Source organism: Emys orbicularis, chromosome 9, assembly GCF_028017835.1.
Source record: "Emys orbicularis isolate rEmyOrb1 chromosome 9, rEmyOrb1.hap1, whole genome shotgun sequence".
NCBI classification, from domain to species: domain Eukaryota; kingdom Metazoa; phylum Chordata; order Testudines; family Emydidae; genus Emys; species Emys orbicularis.
The window spans coordinates 104,969,075-104,985,708 of record NC_088691.1 but is presented as its reverse complement, the minus strand read 5'-3'; positions in this window follow the sequence as shown (position 1 = coordinate 104,985,708).

Genomic DNA, 16,634 nt, shown 5'->3' with positions numbered 1-16,634 from the left:
CCAATTTCAAATGGATACAGAATTCGTTGGCACTTTCTGAACTAAGCTGTTCTGCACATGAATACAAGATTAGTTAGATCTCAAGATCTATTACAGAAGTTAAAATAAGAAGAGATTAACTTCCACACACTCATTTGTAAAGTGTTTTTTGGATCTCTGAAGATGGAAGTGGCTGTAGAAATGCAGGATGATAATGTCGTGTTTTTTTAAACAAGACTTTAACACGTAGCTGAAAACACTGTGCTCTTGACAGTTAGATTGGAAAAAAATTCAGAGGAGGAGGAGGGTAATTTAGAGAAAATGTCAGAGAAATACTTTATGATCACTTGCTAGCATGTACTGTGATTGGCTGCTAAATAAGGCTCCCACCCGGCAAAACACACACACAACTCACATGAAGAGTCGCATTGAACTTGAGCCTTGAGTTAGGCAGATAATGTACGTACCACTTGTGAACTGGAAAAGGAAATCAGGGTGCACAGTCGCCCCTCTGGCCTGCAAAACCATGTGTGCAGGGGAAGAAAATGGCATTATTCCATTGGGGTCAGGCTTTCCCGCTCCAATGGAACAGAGCACAGGGCCCACCCACAATCCCACAAATCAGACTCTGAAGGATGAGCAGTAGACCAGGGCCATCTGCTCCGAGGCCTTGTGTCTCTGAGTCCCTGGTGCTCCTCACCATGGTAGCTGAGCTCTCCACAAACAGCAATGAAATTAGTCTCAGAACACCCTGGTGAGGCAGAGAAGCATCATTATCCCCATTTTACAGTTGGAGAAAGTGAGGCACAAAAATAAGGTCAAGTGACTTGCCCAAGGTCAGACAGGCAGTCTGTGGCAGAGCAAGGCATAAACTCCAAATGTCCAGAGCCCCAGGTACTGCATTAACCATAAAACCACTCTTTCTTCCTCCTCTGGCATGCACCCTGTTTATCGTATTTCTTTGTCTCAGTATTTCTACTGTGCTACTCTCTGTGGTACCTAGGTACCAAATCCCTAAAGCCTTAGCCTCCCCCGGAAGGACCTCTATCCCAATCTCAATGTGGCTGCATTCCATAGATCTTTGTTCTTTGGAGAGGAATCTGCAGGAAGGAGAGGACACGTGTCTCAGGAACACGCCATGGTTGTGCAAAGGTAGAAAGGTAGCCATTACAGCTGGGTTGCACCAGGCAGGGAACAAAGGCCATGATTCTGCAAACACTTATGTATGCGCTTAACTTCCCACATGCGTATAACTCTGAGGTCAATGGGACTAAGCAGGTGCATCTCTTTTTGCAGGATCAGGGCCTAACCCTAGTTCTTTCGCTCCCTTTCTTGATACTCAATAAGATCCCCAAAGTTTGACCTCTGGAGTTTCTGTGACGGGGAAAGTTTCTCATGTCTCAGCGTATTTCTGCATCACATGAGGCAGAGACAAAGGAAGAGTCTGCCTGAAGGTATTATTGCAGCAAGCAGAGTAATGGGGCCATTCATTATCTTGAATTATATTCATAATCATTTGGTGATTAGAACACAGTCATAAATTAAGAACATTTGAACACCTTTCTAACACCTAGGGTGACCAGACAGCAAGTGTGAAAAATCGGGACGGGGGTGGGGGGTAATAGGAGCCTATATTAGAAAAAGCCCCAAATATCGGGACTGTCCCTATAAAAACGGGACATCTGGTCATCCTACTAACACCTTATAGTAAGTGAACTTGTTGGGAGTAACTCGGTTGTCACCTTAATGGGGTGCAGGGGCCAGCTATACTTTGGCATGGCATGGATCTCAAAGTATCTTGCCTCTTGGCAGGGACAGAAGAACTCAAATAAAACAACTGGAAGGACTGATTGGCCTTTGCTCCAGTTACCCAGGACTGGTGTGCTGCCTGCCCCCTCAATACTGATCAGGTTTATGCTCTGCCCTGCGAAGAGAGCTATAAAGTGATAGTTTAATAGCAATAAGGCAGCTCAATAATAAAAACTATTTCTGTAACGCCTTCCATCTCAGGATCTCATGGTACCTTGCCGACATTGGGCCCAGCCCTTCATCTCTTACTTTTGCGAGTAGCCCCTTTGTAGTCAGAGGGACTGCTGGTGTAACTAAACATTACTCGCACAAGTAAGGGGTGCAGGATCAGATCGGTTAATGAACTGAGCTTCACAACACTCCTATGAGGCAGCTACCAAGCAGTAGTATTCTCCCCCTTTTCAAGTCTGGGAATCTGCCCAGGGAGGAAATGTCACACACCAAGTCTGTGATAGAGCCAAGAATAAAATCTAGAGCTTTTAACTCCCAGCCCTGCATTTTAATTGCTGTGCCATAAATTAACGAGAGGGGATGCAAGAAGCATTTCCAGAAGCTTCATCCTCAGCTTGAGCTGAACCTTCTTTGACAGCGTTCGTTCCTTTCCCACACTCCTTTTTCATGCACTTCTGGGTGGGACTTGAAGTAGAAACACCAAACTGCTGCATAGAAATGCCACTGTGCCAGTAATAAACACAATGCTGGAAAAATCAGTCTGGGTTTGAACGCTGAGAAGAGATGAGCCCCAAACCAAACCTAGATCCACACCTCCCCTGACTCCCAAACTGGTGAAATTTAACCTTGGGTTCAGATCTATCATCTGAGTCTTAGACCCTCTGTAATTTGGGGGGAAGTTTTAGGTTGGCTCTTATATCACATGAACCATATTGCTGATCCCTAGGAACACGGGTAACACTGGTCTACAATTTTTGAGAAGTCGTCTGCTTCAGAGATAAAATGTGCTATTTATTATGTATTTTGATGTGCTGAAGTCAAATATGACAATTAAAGCAACTGATTGGCTACTGTTTCTAAGATATTTAAGTTTTTACATTTTATGTCTATGTATATTGTGTAGATAGTAGAGTTTTAATCATAAATTGTAAACCTAGGTCTTTTCATGTGTTTATGGTTGCTTTACATGATAATATTTCACCTGTCCTGTTTATGTAACACTTTAAAAATCAGCAAAAGGGTTATATAAATAAAATGTATTATGAAACAAAAGGCAAAAAACTATTCTGTACATAGTTTAGTCCTATTCAGTGTCTACTCGGCGCTTCTTGGCTTGTCTCTTGTATTCATTAAATGGAGCATCTCTTGTCACTGTCCAGCAATAGTCTGCAAGCATTGATGGGCTCCATTTGCCCTGATAGCGTTTCTCCATTGTTGCAATGTCCTGGTGAAATCGCTCACTGCTCCGCAGTTCGGTGGTAAAAAATCTAGATGAGAGTGCAAAAAATGTATCTTTAGTAACATGTTGCAACCAAGGCTTTTGTATGTCTTGAGGAGGTTTTCCACCAACAACCTGTAGTTGTCTGCCTTGTTGTTTCCAAGAAAATTTATTGCCACTAACTGGAAGGCTTTCCATGCCGTCTTTTCCTTGCCACGCAGTGCATGGTCAAATGCATCATCTCGAAGAAGTTCACGAATCTGAGGACCAACAAAGACACCTTCCTTTATCTTAGCTTCACTTAACCTTGGAAATTTTCCACGGAGGTACTTGAAAGCTGCTTGTGTTTTGTCAATGGCCTTGACAAAGTTCTTCATCAGACCCAGCTTGATGTGTAAGGGTGGTAACAAAATCTTCCTTGATTCAACAAGTGGTGGATGCTGAACACTTTTCCTCCCAGGCTCCAATGACTGTCGGAGTGGCCAATCTTTCTTGATGTAGTGGGAATCTCTTGCACGACTATCCCATTTGCAGAGAAAACAGCAGTACTTTGTGTATCCAGTCTGCAGACCAAGCAAGAGAGCAACAACCTTCAAATCGCCACAAAGCTGCCACTGATGTTGGTCATAGCTTATGCACCTCAAAAGTTGTTTCATGTTGTCATAGGTTTCCTTCAGATGGACTGCATGACCAACTGGAATTGATGGCAAAACATTGCCATTATGCAGTAAAACAGCTTTAAGACTCGTCTTCGATGAATCAATGAACAGTCTCCACTCATCTGGATCGTGAGCGATGTTGAGGGCTGCCATCACACCATCGATGTTGTTGCAGGCTACAAGATCACCTTCCATGAAGAAGAATGGGACAAGATCCTTTTGACGGTCACGGAACATGGAAACCCTAACATCACCTGCCAGGAGATTCCACTGCTGTAATCTGGAGCCCAACAGCTCTGCCTTACTCTTGGGTAGTTCCAAATCCCTGACAAGGTCATTCAGTTCACCTTGTGTTATGAGGTGTGGTTCAGAGGAGGAGGATGGGAGAAAATGTGGGTCCTGTGACACTGATGGTTCAGAACCAGAAGTTTCATCCTCTTCCTCTTCCTCGTCTGACTCAAGTGAGAATGATTCTGGTGCATCAGGAACCGGCAGTCCTTCTCCGTGGGGTACGGGGCGTATAGCTGATGGAATGTTTGGATAATGCACAGTCCACTTTTTCTTCTTTGACACACCTTTCCCAACTGGAGGCACCATGCAGAAGTAACAATTGCTGGTATGATCTGTTGGCTCTCTCCAAATCATTGGCACTGCAAAAGGCATAGATTTCCTTTTCCTGTTCAACCACTGGCGAAGATGTGTTGCACAAGTGTTGCAGCATATGTGTGGGGCCCACCTCTTGTCCTGATCTCCAATTTTGCAGCCAAAATAAAGATGATAGGCTTTCTTAACCATAGTGGTTATACTGCGCTTTTGTGATGCAAAAGTCACTTCACCACAAACATAGCAGAAGTTATCTGCACTGTTCACACAAGTACAAGGCATCTCTGCTCACTTTGGCTAAACAGAAATGTGTCCCTTTGCAAAATCAAACACTGACAAATAAGAGAGCACGACACTGTATGATTTCTAGAGCTGATATAGGGCAATTTGTTCAGCAGAGTGATGTAAGCTTCGTTATGATTGCATCATCCATGACTTCTAGGAATAACATGATGCAATTCATATCATGTATGACGCAATACCAGCTTCAGATTGCATCATTCATTGTTCTGCCTAAAAAGCAAGTACTGTCCAAACCCAGTCATAGATTTATTCATAGATCCAGTCAAAGATGTATTTTAGTCATTTCTGGTTTAAATTGAGATCCCTTCCCTTTATAACTCACTTATCCTCCGCCATTCCCAAGTCAAGGGTCGTATATACTGACCCAATAGCATATCTTGAAAACTAGAGCCAATCAACAATTTTAAGCATCATTTTCGTTCTCAGTGACCCAGAATTAGTAAAGTTTGACTACATTTATTTCAGAAGCGTTTTGGCTGTAGAGCAGTGTAACTTGCTCTTTTGGTCAATGTAACCAGGCCCTTCAGTTCTTTAAAGGATGCAAAAAACTCTCCTTCAAGTGCCATATTCTGCTGTCAGCTATAGTACTGTAAAGATAGCACAACTCCGCTGACTTCAGTGGGACTACTCCAGATTTACAGCAGTGCGTCTGAGAGCAGGATATGTCCACAGGAGCTGGAGCTGGAAGGGACCTAGGTGGTCATCTATTCCGTCTCCTTCCCAGTGCAGCGCTGTTCCCATTTTAACCACGAGGAGTCCGGTGGCACCTTAAAGACTAACAGATTTATTTGGACATAAGCTAACACAGCTACCCCTCTGATACTTGTTTCCATTTTGTTTGCTGATGTTTCACTGTTAGGATACCATCCTGATTATTAATTAATAAACAAACAAACCAACCAACACTAGTTCTTACCCACCACTTTTCATCCATCGTGCTCAAAGTGCTTTACAAAGAGGTTGGTCTCTTTATCCTCATTTTACAGACGGGGGAAACTGAGGCACAGAAAGGGGACGTGTCAAGACCACCCAGCAGGTCAGTCAGCCTAAATGTTCCCTTTCTTAACTGCCTCCCATTTCTCCTCTTTATCTCCATCCTTTACTCCTTCTAGTTTGGCAAATTGTTCTGCTCCTCTGTGGTGTTTACACCATTCAAATATCCGTGGGCTCTTTCACCGCGGCTCACCCTTCGCCATCAATTCGCTTAGATAGCCATATCTGGCTCTTTCAAACACTCCTTCGAAGTCAGTCCCTCTAGCTCTCTGACAATACAGGTGGTTGCTCTTTTCTGAACTCCCTCCAGTGTGTCAACATCTTTCTGGGAACGAGGTGACTAGTTTCGTGTAACTCAAGCAAGGTAGCCGGCTTCCCTAGTATGGGCTGTCTCAGATCCAGGGTGACGGGTTGTGTGGATTGCTAAAATTTCTGCTGAAATATCCCCTCATGAGAGTGGCCTGGATTAAGAAACCAGCTGCTCTGTGGCTGTACAGAAATGGATTCCCTAAACCTCTGTTAATTTTATTTATCTTGTTATTTGTTCATATATAAATTTACCTGGCACTCAGCCCTGGAGAGCTCTGGGTGCCTCACATCATAAAACAATATATCAGCAAAATCATCAATAGGGGAAGAACTACCCGCATGGGCACCAGACAAGCTGCCGCTATTAACTTCCTCGTCTGTGCCAGAGCAAACCCCTAGCATAGACACGCCGTATTAGCGTGGTTTGGATTTAGCTGCACCTCCAAGTTTGTTCATGATCGTATTATCTCAGGCTGCTTTAACTATGTAATCCTCACTGGAAGAAATAGATAAGAAAAGCTTAGTCAGTGATAAAAAGAGTGACACCAAGGACATGACTTAAAAGAGAGATAAAAGAATGCATCTGACTGCAGTATTTTATCGGTGAATACATCCGGGAGACACAATTACTTTCAAATAGGAGAATTTCATTGCTGAGATAGGGGCCGATCTCGCTAGCTGCCAAGCGCCTTCTAGAAGGTGCTAAGGTCCAGATCCACAAAGGGAGGCAGGCTTGTGATGCATATCTTCCCTGCCTGCCGGACTGGGGCAGCAATGCACACCCTGGAGGTAGAAAGTTAGGCACTAGGGAACTTTTACAGTGAAAAATTTAGGCACTGAGTGAGTTTAGCCACCAACAGGGGTTAGGCGGCATTAGAACATAAGAACGGGCCACACTGGGTCAGACCAATGGTCCATCTAGCCCAGTATCCTGTCTTCCAACAGTGGCCAGTGCCAGGTGCCCCAGAGGGAATGAACAGACCAGGGAATCATCGAGCGATCCATCCCGTCGCCCAGTCCCAGCTTCTGGCAAACAGAGGCTAGGGCAGCTGAGCAGGTTTCATGGACTGCAGCACCTAATTCTGGGATTTAGGCAAAGTATCATTGTGGATCTAGGCTTAATTGCCTTCAATTCCCCTTGGTTTAGCCCCTGTCAGGATTGGGCCCCTGTGGATTCCTGCAGACTCATGGTGTAAGAAACTGCAGCAGAATAACGTCACCCATCAGTCAGAATTAAAATTCTTGTTACAAACTCTCTGTCTATAAATGCCAAAGCCAATTTGGAGCGTAGGGGGAAAAGAATCAATAAATCTCTCTCTCATTCTCTAGCCAAAAACATAAAGTAAAATACAAAAGCCAAACTCAGGGAGCAGCAGAAAACAATCTTAATGAGAAAATGACTCGGGTGTGTTTACTACTAAAAGAATGAGCAACTACAGGAGTCCTTCGTGACCAACTGCGTTTGTATTCTGTGCTGATTTACATGCTGCATATCTGAGAGACGAGGGTGGGGGAGGTAATATCTTTTATTGGACTGACTTCTATTGGTAAGAGAGACAAGCTTGTGTCTCTCACCAACAGAAGTTGGTCTAATAAAAGATATTCCCTCACCCTCTTTGTCTCTCTAATATCCTGGGACTGACACAGACACCGCTACACTGCATGCTGCATATCTGGCTTTTACCCTGAAATTAAGTCCCCAAAGTTGTAGGGAACCACAGGCTATTATATACGGGGTGAAATTCATGTGGCCAAGGCAGCACTTAAGTGCCATTTAAGCCTTGAAATCAATCACATGATGGCTCCCTGCACAGGGATGAATTTCACACTGACTGAACTATGCCAGGCTGAATATCTGTACTGGATTCTTCAGACATTATCTTTTCCCTTCCTTCTTACACATTTTTCTGCACGTATCTCATTGCTGATTTGACAGTCTTATAGGCCACACCAGCATTTCCCTGCTGCCCCCATCAGTTTCCGAGGACAGCATTTAGGCTTTCATTAATAAATAATATACATAAATCTATTTTAAAATACTAATTTCCTACCTAGAGCTGCTGGGAGCATTTTGGACAAAACGATTTCTTGTCAAAACATGCTGTTCGACTGAAGCCAAACTGTTTTATGGAGATGTGTCGATTTCAGTGAAGTTTTCTCCAGGAATGCCCAGAAGGGACCCTCCGGTGCCGGAGAGAGAACGAGACCCACATTGAAAACCTGCCTTTTCCGTATGAAAACGGACATGTCGGCACGATTCTGTTTTGTAAAAACATTCACGTTTTTGCTTTCGCTCTAGTCCTGTTACAACAAGTCAAGTCCTTTGACTCCCTCAGGGAACAGATGGGCAGGATCCCCTGGGAGAATAACATGAAGGGCAAAGGGGTCCAGGAGAGCTGGCTGTATTTTAAAGAATCCTTATTGCGGTTGCAGGAAAAAAACATCCCGATGTGTAGAAAGAATAGTAAATATGGCAGGCGACCAGCTTGGCTAAACAGTGAAATCCTTGCTGAACTTAAACGCAAAAAAGAAGCTTACAAGAAGTGGAAGATTGGACAAATGACCAGGGAGGAGTATAAAACTATTGCTCAGGCATGCAGGAATGAAATCAGGAAGGCCAAATCACACTTGGAGTTGCAGCTAGCAAGAGATGTTAAGAGTAACAAGAAAGGTTTCTTCAGGTATGTTAGCAACAAGAAGAAAGTCAAGGAAAGTGTGGGCCCCTTACTGAATGTGGGAGGCAACCTAGTGACCGAGGATGTGGAAAAAGCTAATGTACTCAATGATTTTTTTGCCTCTGTCTTCACAAACAAGGTCAGCTCCCAGACTGCTGCACTGGGCAGCACAATATGGGGAGAAGGTGACCAGCCCTATGTGGAGAAAGAAGTGGTTCGGGACTATTTAGAAAAACTGGATGTGCACAAGTCCATGGGGCCGGATGCGCTGCATCCGAGGGTGCTAAAGGAGTTGGCGGATGAGATTGCAGAGCCATTAGCCATTATTTTTGAAAACTCATGGCGATCGGGGGAGGTCCCGGATGACTGGAAAAAGGCTAATGTAGTGCCCATCTTTAAAAAAGGGAAGAAGGAGGATCCGGGGAACTACAGGCCAGTCAGCCTCACCTCAGTCCCTGGAAAAATCATGGAACAGGTCCTCAAGGAATCAATTATGAAACACTTAGAGGAGAGGAAAGTGATCAGGAACAGTCAGCATGGATTCACCAAAGGGAAGTCGTGCCTGACTAACCTAATTGCCTTCTATGATGAGATAACTGGCTCTGTGGATGAGGGGAAAGCAGTGGATGTGTTATTCCTTGACTTTAGCAAAGCTTTTGACACAGTCTCCCACAGTATTCTTGCCGCCAAGTTAAAGAAATATGGGCTGGATGAATGGACTGTAAGGTGGATAGAAAGCTGGCTAGATCGTCGGGCTCAACGGGTAGTGATCAATGGCTCCATGTCTAGTTGGCAGCCGGTTTCAAGCGGAGTGCCCCAAGGGTCGGTCCTGGGGCCGGTTTTGTTTAATATCTTTATTAATGATCTGGAGGATGGTGTGGACTGCACTCTCAGCAAGTTTGCAGATGACACTAAACTAGGAGGCGTGGTAGATACACTAGAGGGTAGGGATCGGATACAGAGGGACCTAGACAAATTAGAGGATTGGACCAAAAAAAACCTGATGAGGTTCAACAAGGATAAGTGCAGAGTCCTGCACTTAGGACGGAAGAATCCCATGCACTGCTACAGACTAGGGACCGAATGGCTAGGTAGCAGTTCTGCAGAAAAGGACCTAGGGGTCAAAGTGGACGAGAAGCTGGATATGAGTCAACAGTGTGCTCTTGTTGCCAAGAAGGCTAACGGCATTTTGGGCTGTATAAGTAGGGGCATTGCCAGCAGATCGAGGAACGTGATCGTTCCCCTTTATTCGACATTGGTGAGGCCTCATCTGGAATACTGTGTCCAATTTTGGGCCCCACACTACAAGAAGGATGTGGAAAAATTGGAAAGAGTCCAGCGGAGGGCAACAAAAATGATTAGGGGTCTGGAGCACATGACTTATGAGGAGAGGCTGAGGGAACTGGGATTGTTTAGTCTCCAGAAGAGAAGAATGAGGGGGGATTTGATAGCAGCCTTCAACTACCTGAAGGGAGGTTCCAAAGAGGATGGAGTTCGGCTGTTCTCAGTGGTGGCAGATGACAGAACAAGGAGCAATGGTCTCAAGTTGCAGTGGGGGAGGTCCAGGTTGGATATTAGGAAACACTATTTCACTAGGAGGGTGGTGAAGCACTGGAATGCGTTACCTAGGGAGGTGGTGGAGTCTCCTTCCTTGGAGGTTTTTAAGGCCCGGCTTGACAAAGCCCTGGCTGGGATGATTTAGTTGGGAATTGGTCCTGCTTTGAGCAGGGGGTTGGACTAGATGACCTCTTGAGGTCCCTTCCAACCCTGATATTCTATGATTCTATGATTCTATGAACAAAGCGTAACGCAGGTTGGAGCCCGTTAGTGAGCCGCCATCAGCTGGGCAGCATGGATTGCTTTGGCACTAGGCACACGATAGAGTGACACTGTGGCCACGCTGAGTTCCGGGACACGGCTGATTACGGACAGGAAAGGATTACTAAGCATGGTGCTGAAATAATACATAGCACATACACACCAAGCCCCTTTCATACAGGGATCTCACAGAATCTCAGGGTTGGAAGGGACCTCTGGAGGTCATCTAGTCTAACCCCCTACTCAAAGCAGGACCAATCCCCAGTTCCCAAATGGCCTCCTCAAGGATTGAACTCACAACCCTGGGTTTAGCAGGCCAATGCTTAAACCACTGAGCTATCCCTCAAAGGACTTTACATGAATCCCCAGTGGAGTCGGTGAGTATGATTATTCCAAATGTGGAGCTGAGGAAAGGAGGCTTAGGAAAAGGTTATGTTGCGTGTGCTCAGAGCCTCTGGAAATCGAGGTTACCTGGGAAGTCTGTAGCCACAAGCCATCACTTCTACCCATACATAGCTCTCCTCACGCTGCTCCTGAGCTGCAGGTTGAGTTGCATGGTAAAGGCAAGACGCTGCCAATAGCTTGGCATGCTCCTGGCTGCCGGACTCTCTACACATACAATGATTCTCACTAACCCGCCAGCTGGTCATTTTGACAGGGGAGAACACCACGTCGGGTAGCCACCTGCGACCCACAGACCTCCTGATGCCAACCAGCAGAGGGCACAAGGGTGCAGAAGGGTTCGAGAGATCCCCTGGGTCTGGTATTTATGTACTAGCTCACCAAAGAGTGTCATGCAAGGTCTGTACTGAAGGCCCGTGTCACACTGGTCATCATAATCTTTGAGAAATGTCTGTGCAGATAATAGGTAAGAAGACACAGGTATATATTGGGAATTCTGTTTCTAAGGCCTTGTAGCTAAAGGCAGGTCACCCAGGGGTACACGCCATAAGGCATGTTCTAGCAGACATGAGGTGGGAAACTTATCTCTCTGGCTGACCATTGTGTGTCTGACAATGGAAGTCTATCTGCATACTGAGTCAAATGCAAATCAAGAGTTGCGCGCCTTCAGGAGAAGACATTAACAGGAGGAGGTGAACCATGAGGTGGGTGTCCCTGTTTGCAGATGAAGAACAAAGGCCTGGTCTAATATATCTAGGGGTGCAGAGAGATATCCTGGTTAGGGTGACCAGACAGCAAGCGTGAAAAATCAGGGAGGGGGTGGGGGTGGGGTAATAGGAGCCTATATAAGAAAAAGACCCAAAAATCGGGACATCTGGTCACCCTAGCCCTGGTATCCTTCCTCTGGGGAGACAAGCTGCCCGTGGGGTTGATCTTATGAAAGGAGGGTCTGAGCCAGCCTGGTTGAGAAACACTGAGAAGCACCTGATTAGAGGGGCGGGCAGCTAGCTAGATATGTTTAGGCCCTAGAATGCGTGTTACGATTCTGTTCTATATGTAACCCTTTGTTGCCAATATTTCTGTTTGCTGTCCTAGGAATCTCGGTTCACTAAACTCAGGATTGTTTTATAAACAAGCCTAAATGTCATGCGAAGCTGGGGCCAAAGGTGTAACGAGCGAGCTGGGGTGTATTGTCCCTTTGGGGACAGCAGGTCGGGCAACTCTGTGAGTGCCCAGTGCATGAGGAGCTGGACACCTAAGGGGGACACTCAGAGGACTTGGGGGGGGGGGGTCTGTGCCTCTCACTAACCCGCAGAGGGACAGTGCAGCCTGTGTTGCCTGAGAGGGGAGAGCGTGTGCTCTGTGTGACTGGAGGTGCCAGGGAGCTGCCCCCTGGCAGGCACAGATCAGGCTCCCTCATGCTAAGGGCAGGTGGTAGTGAGGTGCCTCCCAACCCGGGGAACCCCCGGGAAACGCCACGCCACCCCCACACCAAGGTTAAGGTGGAAAACACTGATTAACCTGCAGCCAGCTGGCAACATGACATGGACATAGATGCATAGCAATCTAAGGCTGGAAGGGACCATCAGATCTTCTAGTTTGATCGCCTTCCAAGCACAAGCCAGAGAATTTCACCCAAATACCACTGTCTTGAGTCCTAAACTAAAGTGTTTCAGTCCTCAGGAGACTGCCACCGGAGCGACTGAGGTACTCTGAGCTAACTCTGAGGAAACAAGTATCAAAGGGGTAGCCGTGTTAGTCTGGATCTGTAAAAGCAGCAAAGAGTCCTGTGGCACCTTATAGACTAACAGACGTACAGGAGCATGAGCTTTCGTGGGTGACATGCATCCGAAGAAGTGGGTATTCACCCACAAAAGCTCATGCTCCTATACATCTGTTAGTCTATACGGTGCCACAGGACTATTTTCTGAGGAACCAGTGCTGCTGCCAGGAAGACTGTGAGGAGCAATAGATGGATGAACCTTGTCATCTCGATCCAGAAGGATTTCGATCAGGGTATAGAACTGCGCGTTCTCCGCGTCGACAGATATAAAGAATGAAACAGAAGCGGATGATAAGAGATACAGTTTTCTATTATGTTCTTTTACATAACTCCTTTTTCATGTGCGTCATCGAGATTATTTCTGAGTTTTCTAATCATATACATTTCTTGTTTGTTGCACATATGTTACGGAGTCCAGCTGAGCGAAAGATCCTATAGAAAAGTGAGACAGTTTAAATGCTCCATCTTGCAGAGAAGCATAAAAAACCCCATACTTTAAGCCTTCTGTTTTTATAAAACATTCTGAGCCATATCCTCGCCTCCTGAGATCAACTCATAGGACACTTTCTTAGGCATCTCCACCTGGATTTGAAGCCAAAGTATTCCCAAGACAACATACTCTTGGGTGGTGGGGGCATCATGGATGTCCGAGCATGCCTGTGAGCTAGGTAAGTATTATTACTGTCATTTTTCAGATCAGGTGGTCTGGGGCAGACCGAGGTTAAGTGACTTGCCCAGGAATGTGCAGAAAATTAGTGGCAGACTTGGAAACAGAACCCAGGAGTCTGGCTAACACAGCCCCTGTTCACCAACAGAGGGGGACAGAGAACCCCTTCCCTCTCAAGCATCTGCCCCTTTGGAATTCTGGGTAAATAGCTGATGCCCCGGAAGCAGCTCTGTGGCTGTTCTTCCCACTGTTCACCCACAGATGGCAGCAGAGAGCCCTTATGCTCTATAGCTTCAGAGATAATAGGGTTCTCCTGGTCTGGCCGCCAGGGTGAATCTGCAGGACAGCTCTGCATCTCTACAGGGTCCAAACCCTGTGCCTGTGTCACATCAGGTTTTAGGGAGAGCTATTGATGTGGCTGAAAGGGGATAGCACAACAGGCTGCTGTTGAGGGTTTTCAGCTCATGCCCTAACTTCACATCACTAAAAAGATTTGGAAGAGGAGCCAAAGAAAGAACCACTCACAAGCCAAGCAGCGGGCGCTCCAGGCCTGAAAAGACCAGAGAAACTGAGTGTGATGTCAGCATTTGGAACTGGCAGACAGAGCTATGTTAGAGTTACACAAAATCCCATTTGGATACCATTGACAGGGGTGACTCTAGCTTTTTTGCCGCCCCAAGAACTGCAGTCAGGCTGCCTCTGGCGGCAAGCCTGCGGGAGGTCCCCGGTCCCGCGGATTCGGCGTACCCGCCGTCGAATTGCTGCCGAATCCGCGGGACCGGCGGCCCTCCCACAGGCATGCCGCCGAAGGCTGCCTGATTGCCGCCCTTGCAGGGACCGGCAGGGCGCCCCCTGCAGCTCACCGCCCCAGGCACGTGCTTGGAGCCGCCACTGACCATTGAGCTGCCTGGGTGCTCATCCCATGGCCCCATGTAAATCTGGGAGCCCGCTCCGCATTAATATGCCCACTTTCATTTTAAAAGGTAGCATAAAAAGCGACTGGAGCTGATAGGGGAAAAAGCCACCAAGGCCTGGGGGCTTCTCTTTCCTTAACAGTGCAAGGCATTGACATTGCATCAGGGCTGGATTAGGCAAAGCAGGGGGAGTGGGATTTTTTCCTTTGTTAGTAATGATGTTTGCAGGAAGGTAATAGGAGTTAAGCACTGTAATAAAAGATGCTACAAAAACGAGGCTCTGTACAAACACAAACACACTCAAAGACATTTTCACCGCAAAGATCTTACAGGCTAAGGAAGACAAGTGACTTTTGAAGGGTGAAAATATGGTGCTGGTTGGATCTGTGTGTGTGTGGCACATCCAGAGACTGCCCCTAAAGGGCACGTCTCCTGTCGTGGGAAGTACCTTGGAGAAGCAGTTGAAATGTTGTATCTCCCCTCGGTGAGAGAGGAAAACCGTGTACCAGCAACACTAGATGCTCTGTTGGTGAACTGAGCTGGGGCCAACATTATTATTCCAGGGACTCCTGTGCTAACCTACCAAGAGAAACAATCTGCAAAAGGTGCACAGACAAATGCCTTTTTAAAAGTTCTCATTGTGAATCAGTCAAGTTGGTGCCAGCTCTCCCCATCTACCCTTCAGCCATCGCTAACTGGCTGGTGCCTCAGAGGCATCATTGGAGAATAGGGGCTTGAGGAAGGATGCTATAGAAGAGAGTGGCCTTATAGATCAATTTGGGGCACATGGGAAGTCTGGGGCACCGTGCGTGGTTGTAGGAGAAGCAGACAAATGGACAGGGGAAGCTGGCATTTGGATAGATTTAGGAATGAGGTTGGCTATGGGTTTGCTAGGGTTACCCAGTGGCAAAGTTATTTGTACAATTAGCTGGTGAAACATTCATCAGAGAATTAATGCAGAATCCGGATGAGCATTTTTGCGAGGCTGTGACTGTGTCTGACGCTGTGGCAGTGGGGGGCGGGGGGAGTCTGGCCAGGAAATGTAAGGCTGACTTACTGCTGGTGGCTCAGTAATTGGTATTTATTGCTCGGAATGTGTTGCTAACACATAGGTTGAAGCCTGATATTTCCATCACTTGTTACTTCGCTCCTCAACTTTGCAGCGATGTCATGTGCCTTGTGCTTGTCAATTACCTTCCTGAGCCAGGATTTTAATGCATGTACAGTGAGCTTTAATGGCCTGATTTGTTTTCGCATTTGAAATTTTATGGTGACAATTTGGCTCCTAGGATTTTGGATGAAATTATGGCTCTCCTTATCCTGTGGCCCTTATTCCTTTACAGATTCACTGCTAAGACCAATCTCCCTGAGTCTGCCAGGGCTACACAGACCTGGCATGAGTAGGTGATTTTGCCCGGCCTCTCACCGCAGTGGCAAACTGCAGCCCCTTACTCAGGGACAAACTGCAGTCCTTTGGCTGGCCACTTCCCTCAGCAGCCAGTGGGGCAAAGAGGGGGGGCCCATGCCCACCCACTACTCTGGGCCCTGACCCAGGGACCCGATAGCTGGCAGGCGCTCACAATTCCTTCCCCTCTGCCGCTACCTGCTTTCCCTGGGCCACTTCCCCATAGCCCCAGTACCTCCTCAGCCCCTGTATCAAGGCCACAGTCTGGGAGCCAGCCAGGCTGGAGCGCCGCTTGCTCCCCTGCCCAGCACTGCTCTGTCCCAGGTCCTTCTCCCTCAAGCTCCAGGAGGAGACTGCACTCTTCTCTGCCCTGCAGCCCTTCTTATAGGGCCCAGCCTGGCCCTGATTGGCTGCTTCTAAGCCTTCCTCTGATTGGCTGGGTTCTGTGCAGCCACGCCAAGGGCTGCTATTAACCCTTTGCCAGCCAGTGAGGGGCAGCAGCCCTGTCATAGAACCCAATAACCTCACATCTAGAATTCCAGTTTCTTTCAGCTCTAGAGTCCCAGAAGGGTGTAAATTGTCCAGCACTGATAAATCAACAATGTCACAGCTTTGTCACACGGCCTGCTCTGTTAACAGTGTTGTCAGGAAAGGACAGGGAATGAAAGCAACAGAATTTGAAGGCACAGCCAGCCAGAGTGTACAACATGCAAGAAGACAGCTTGGATTCTATAGGAACATGAGCAAAAATACCAGTTGCTGACTTTACTGAAACCAGTCAGGACCAGGCACCGTAAATAAACCCATTTAAATGTACAACTAGACATAGTAACAGTCAGTGCTACACAGAGGTCCAGCTAGTTCTGCATCCTGTCTTTGAGACTAGCTACTGTCCGGGGTTCCCAACCCCAGTGGGTTGTGAACA